This window comes from Zerene cesonia, chromosome 14, assembly GCF_012273895.1.
Source record: "Zerene cesonia ecotype Mississippi chromosome 14, Zerene_cesonia_1.1, whole genome shotgun sequence".
NCBI lineage: Eukaryota > Metazoa > Arthropoda > Insecta > Lepidoptera > Pieridae > Zerene > Zerene cesonia.
The window spans coordinates 8,793,654-8,800,131 of record NC_052115.1 but is presented as its reverse complement, the minus strand read 5'-3'; the positions used below and the strand labels follow the sequence as shown (position 1 = coordinate 8,800,131).

Genomic DNA, 6,478 nt, shown 5'->3' with positions numbered 1-6,478 from the left:
CGAGCTGCTGCAGCTCGTGTACGAGCTCAGCTGGGACGCGCGCACGCTGGGCGTCTGCAACAGGATGCTCGTGCCCCTGCTCAGGTTCCGTTTCACATTCTCTACGTGTTACACACACAGGTTTCTCCACCGATACCGGCCATACAAACATGCGAAACAAACACTCGTTGCGGCAGAAACGAACACACTGGCGGTGTGCTATACTACCGGCAAATTCTTAAATCGATTTACGTGTTTATATTCTGAAAATTTTCAAAACGGAGAGAGTGAATGTAAAAAAAAATTACGTGCTTCCAATTTCACCACCGTCGAACTCACCGACGGATCTCGATCGGCACGCTTAATGATACGCTCGACTTAACCATCGCACGAGTTTTCAGGCCGGGCGAATGATTGCGCCCGGCTCGCGGAGCGCACGTGCGCTAAAAGTGACCACTAATCGAATGATCCAAGAGTGTGGCGTGCCGCAGGCGCAGCGGCGCCGAGCGCGTGGCGGCGCCGGCGGCCGCCTGGGCGGCGCGCGCGCTGGCCGCGCTGCGCGTGCGGCCCCGCGCGCCGCGCCCGCGCGCGCTGCGCTCCTGTCTGCTCGACTACGTGCGCGCCTTCACCCTGTTCTCCCTCATTTTCGTCAAGGTGACACCCTTTTCTGAAATATAGGACGAAATTAAAGTAGTCAGACGTGGCAAATTTAAAAACGAGCCACGTTCAGGTGCCGCGCTGGCACGTGGAGAGGCCGGAGTCGCCGCTGTACGGCGCGCTGCGCGAGCTGCCCCGCGCGCCCTTCGAGCTGCCGCGCTGCGTCGCCAAGCTGTGCGTGGCGCTGCGCGACCAAGTGCCGCAGCACGACGACCTCCTCGAGCTGACGAGGTCCCTATTGGAGTTCTTTGTTTTGCTATTGTGACCACAGAAATTATTTTACTTATTTTACTTTAACGCATAATTTAAGAAAAAAATAATTAAAACGAAAACACACTACACATTGTATAACTTATTTCTTTTCATTTCTATGTGTAAGTATTAGATAATTTTATTACGACGATTTGTGATGTGTTGGTTATGATGTTGGTCATGGTGGTTATTATTTTGAATTTAAGACTGTTATGTAGTGGTATTGTTGATCGAAGGAAGCAAAATTTATTCCTGACCATATGAATGATGTCATTAGACGCGTGCTATATTTAAGAATGGCGTGATTTCTAAACACAAGAGGCTGCATGAAACCTCAATATTTCGTAATATTTTAAAAGCAAAAAATATGTGTACTGTTATTATTGATCATCATCATCAGCCCATATATATGTTTACACTGCTGGGACACAGGCCTCCTATGAGGGTTCAGACTAAAATCCACCACGCTGGCCAAGTGCGGGTTGGCAGATGTCACATGTCGACGAACTTTTGATTCTTGGACATGCCGGTTTCCTCACGATGTTATCCTTCAGCGTTTTAAGCGGTGGTTAACACATGTGCAGATAAATTGAAAAATCAATTTATTTCCTGCACGCTCGCCCGGCCTCGAACCCTGACTTATCGATTTTGAAGTCCGAAGTTCTCACCACTGAGCCACCACTGCTTTTTTAATTTTATTTTTGATCTAGTTTTGTTTAAAAAAAATCAAGCAGCGTAAAATTTTTAAATGTTGTCGATTGAAATTTTTGAACATCGTTAACGTAGAGTGTTCCACATCGCCAACCTGCGGTGCCTGAGCGCAGCGTTGCGCGTGCGCGCGGGCCCCGTCGCGCTGCTGCGCGCCGCGCTGTGCGAGCGCGTGTGGGCGCGCCTCGTGCCCGCCGTGCCCTACCGCCTGCCGGCCCCCGCGGGCGCTGCCCGGGGCGGGGCCCGGGGCGAGGCCCGGGGCGGGGCCCGGAGCGGCACCGGCGCGAGCGACGCGTTACGCTCCCGCTTGTTTCTCACCACGCTGTCTGAAAATCCGCTGCTCTACGACCTGCACGAGCAAGGCGACGAGGTCTTTACCGTTCCTCTCTTTGTATCGAGAAACTTGTATTTTTTACCGTTTCTTTGGATGCCTTTTTCAGCTCTCCTTATTGATTTGTCTGTTAGGTCATTGTGAAAATTAACGACGAAAGGGCGTCTCTTACCCACTATATATAATAAATATTTGCTGTTGTCAAATTAGAACTGTTGAAGAGTATCGTTTCATTAAAAAAACATTGCTAATTAATTGAATATTAACAAAACGTTTCAAGAGGTTTAGATAAGTTTGAGGGAAAATCATTTTTCGTTGATTCCGTCCCGTTTAGGGTTTCGCTATGGCGTAATACGTTTGTATTCCTATTATTTGTGACAGGAGGCGGAGGCGGAGGCGGAGGCGGAGACGGAGGCGGCGGCGGCGGCGGGAGCGGCGCGGGGCGGCGCGGTGCGCGGCGCCGAGCGGGACGCGCTGGCGGCTCTGCTGCGCCACGCGCTGGCCCGCGCCGCGCCCGCGCCCCTCTACCTGGCGCCGCTGCTGCGCGCGCTGGCTCCCGACCAGCCGCTCAACCTGCGCTGGCTGGCCGCGCAGGTGAGCTCGCCCGCACACGCACACACACACTCCCTGCACGAGCGGAGTTACACCTGTGTCTGGGCGGCAGGTGGTGCTGGACGAGAGCGAGGCGCTGCGGGAGAGCGCGGCCGAGCTGCGCGCGCCGCTGCTCGCCGTCGCCCTGTTCACGCCGCCGATATCCGCGCTGCACCTCGATATCGTGAGTCTCACTTTGCCTCAAGGTGGCCGCTTCCGTTTTGAAGAAGTGGATTTGCTTTACTTGAAAATAAGATATTTAAGATTAGCTAATATTTCCCATATTGTAATATCGGTTAACACTGAGCGGGTGGTGTACGCGCAGCTGGCGACGGTGGCGGCGTGGGACGAGGGGGGCGCCGGGGGCGCGGGGGGCGCGGGGGGCGCGGGGCTGAGCGCGCGCGGCGCGGCGGCGCTGGTGCGCGCGGCGGCGGAGCGCCCCGCCGAGCCGCTGGCGCGCGCGCTGGAGCGCCTGCTGCGCCTCTACTGCCGGGGCCTCGTGCTGCCCGAGCTTTGCTTCCAACCGTTTTTTGCGGGTACTGGACTGATATCGTTATTTCTTTCGTTCTGTGACTCGTTCTCCTGCTAAATTAGAATAATTATATTTTAAGAAACTAAATACTGTTTTCGTTAAAACTGTGTAATTGACTTAATGTATACTCGCATTACTTTTTCGTTTTGTATGCTATATAACTTACTTTATGCTTTACATTATGAAACGAAATATTAAAGAAACATGTCTCATAGGTTGCCTTAAAGTGACATAAATTCACCAGTTCCTTTTTCAATTATTTAATATCACTTGTCGTAAATTAATTTTAGTAGATAATCTAAATTTATTGTGGGAATCGAGTATGCTTTGGCACTAATTGGGCCAGCTCGCACCGGAGAAGTACCACACCCCCACAGAAATCCGGCGTGAAATAATGGCTTGCTATTGTGTCTCGTACGGTGAGTGGGTGAGCCGGAGGCCTATTTCCTTCTCCTAGCCCTTCCTAGTCCATTCTTTCTTTTCATTCATTAATCCTTTCCTTATCCCTTATCCCTTAAAAGCGGGCAGCGCATTCTCAGAGATCTGCGCCTCTGCGAATGTTCATGGGCGGTGGTGTCCCACTATGACATAAAAAAATCTAAATGAGTTTTGCCAGTGTGAAAATTTGTACATTCAACCAAGTTATGGTAGTGCTACGACAGAAAACTGTTATTTATCGAATAAATTAGCATGTGCCAATCTTTGAACTCGCTTACAATAGTAGTCTATATGTTTCATATTTTTGTGTATGAGAAGGCGGCGAGTCTCTTCGGGCAAACTGTTTGTCGGTGATGGCGCGCGTGGGGCGCTGCGGAATACGCGTGCGCGGGCTCGTGGGCGCGCTCCTAGCGGGGCTGCGCGGCGGCGGGGGGGCGCCGGCGGCGGGGGCGCGGGCCGGGGCGCCGGCGGAAGGGCAGGGCGCGGGGGCGTGGAGCGCGCGCGAGCTGCGGCTCGTGGGCGACACGCTGGGGCTCGCCCTCGCTGTCGAGCCGAGAAAGGAGCAGTACGCGTACGCTGACGAGTTGCGGCAGTTGTTAACGGCGCGTCGGCGCGACGTCGCCGCCTACCTTACGTTACTGAGGCACATCATGCTCGCTTATCCCAAAATATGCGATTTATCACACTTCCGGTAATTTATTTTCTATTTTTCAATTCAAGAAAAAAAGAATGTAGGTGTCCTCGGTTTATACTTGACTTTAATTAATTATTTGTCGTTTTAAATTTCAGAATTGTCACAGATCTGTCATCGAAAATAGTCGGCAGAGAGAAACACAAATGCATCGAAATCTTACACATGTTTGTGAAGTACGCTAACGATGAGAAGGATTCTAGCAGCAGCGAGCACATCGCGGACATGCTGGAGCTGGTGATGCCCGTCCTTCCATTCGACACAGACGACGTAGCATTTGAGTTGGTCATTATATTTTATATTATATATTTATGTTAGAATAGAATTCGATAGAATCCTCTTTCTTCATCTACTGTTTTATTTTGTTTTTTAATAAAACAGTGATTTTTTTCGGAATTAGCTCGAGACAGCCTTGCTCAATTCATCACCCCCCTCTTGAACGATTTTTGCATAAAAAAGCAACGCGTTGCAGTGCCGCGCGGGACTGGCGCACATGCGGGCGGCGCAGCGCGCCGGCGTGCGGGCCCGCGCCGCCGCCGCGCGCCGCGCGCCCGCGCTGCTGCTGCTGCTGGACGACTTGCGCGGTGAGTCTCTCCAGCCCCAAGTGGCGTTCGCGCGATTGATTCTTCTCCTTCTCGATTTTCTGCTCACCAGAGTTCTAATTTCTACTTTACTGCTCAGAACGGACGAGTTCGCGTGAATATTCTGAAAACGATGACGAAATATCGGAGCCGCCAGCAAAACGACGCGCGATTCAGTGCGCAGGGCGTGGGGCGGAGGCGCCGGGCGAGGGGCAGAGCGCGAGCCGGGGCGCGGGGCCGGGCGCAGCACCCGACGCCTGGCGGCTCGCGGGCGCGGCGCTGGCGCATGCGGACGAGGCGCTGGCTCGCGCCGCAGTCGCCGCGCTTGCGGCCGCCCTTCCCGTGGACCCGCCCGCCCGGTGAGTTTATTTATTTATATTTTTATTTATAATAAAGAATTTCCAACAAAGGATACAGATAATATTTTTGCAAAGCTTGCTAATTATGCATCGCTTTCTGTACCATTAATTACAGTTAATTACAACATTATAATTTAAAGTAAAGTGTGTTAAAATCATTAAAGAATTATTAATACAATTTGGTGTGTTACATTAATTAAACCAATGAAATTTAATTGTATAGTAAAAATTTTAAATTGATTACCGGCTACGGACTTCAGAATTAAAGATCTAAACTTAGCCAACGATTGACTAAGAATGTCTGTGTCTTCCGAGATAATTGTAAATTTAGTGTACTCGTGGGTAAATCTTACTGCGGGTGAGTTTTTATCCAAGTTTGTCCGAAAAGGCTACCGGATTGTCGAGGGAATCAAGACGGTACATTGATAGAAAATCTGTTAAGTAAAGAAGGACAATCGAAACCGTTATTTGGCACTTTGTATAAGAACAGAAGATCAGCTAAAGTGCGATGGGATTCAAGGGATGATGGATTAGGCACACTATATTAGAAAATTTCCGGTAAATCCTATCCTAACCTATCCTATCCTATCCGATCCTACTAATATTATAAATGCGAAAGTTTGTAAGGATTTGTGTGTGTTTGTTACTATTTCACGCAAAACTGCTGAACCGATTGCAATGAAATTTGGTACGTAGATATGATAGATAGATCCTGATATTCCTATGGGATACGGATTTACGCGGGTGAAACCGCAGCTAGTCATTAATAAAAATGTTGAAAAATAATGGACCTAGGGTTGACCCTTGAGGCACTCCTGAAGAAACCGATAAATACTCATACTGGGCCCCATCTAGAACTACCAACGATCTTCATCCATTCAAATAAGATGTGCAGCATAAATCATTGTAATGAACATTAGACTACACACAATATGACACAACTGCAACACACGACACTGCGACGTAACACAAGATAGCACAACACGAAACAAACCACACACTGCTCCAATGAGTCCGAGACCTAAAACCCGAGCGAACAAAGTGTAATGTACACGTATTAAAGGAAATGAGTATAAATGTGAGTAAGATATTGAATAGAAAAAAACTCCAAGTGTTTTTAATTTTTAGTTTTATAGCATTGAAATGCTTTATAAATGAGAAATTTTGAAAGAATAGAAAAAATTTGATCCTGCCTCGTGATCAAATTTTTTCTATTCTTTCAAAATTTCTCAATCTCCAAGTGATTAACTCTACTCTGTACCATCTACATTTTCAAACTATAAAGAAGAAAGACCGTATGTTAGTTCGTAAATTTTAAAACACTCGTATCTCCAAAGGAAAGTAGGCGTAATATCTAAT

General features: G+C 49.0%; 1 long non-coding RNA gene across 1 annotated transcript; it reads left to right on the top strand.

Annotated features, from left to right (window-relative positions):
* Positions 1-500: 500 nt before the first annotated feature.
* On the top strand, positions 501-1,812 carry LOC119832018. Its single transcript, XR_005287901.1, has 3 exons — positions 501-633; positions 710-867; positions 1,675-1,812. It is a non-coding gene; the product is annotated as an uncharacterized LOC119832018 (long non-coding RNA).
* The last annotated feature ends 4,666 nt before the right edge of the window (positions 1,813-6,478 follow it).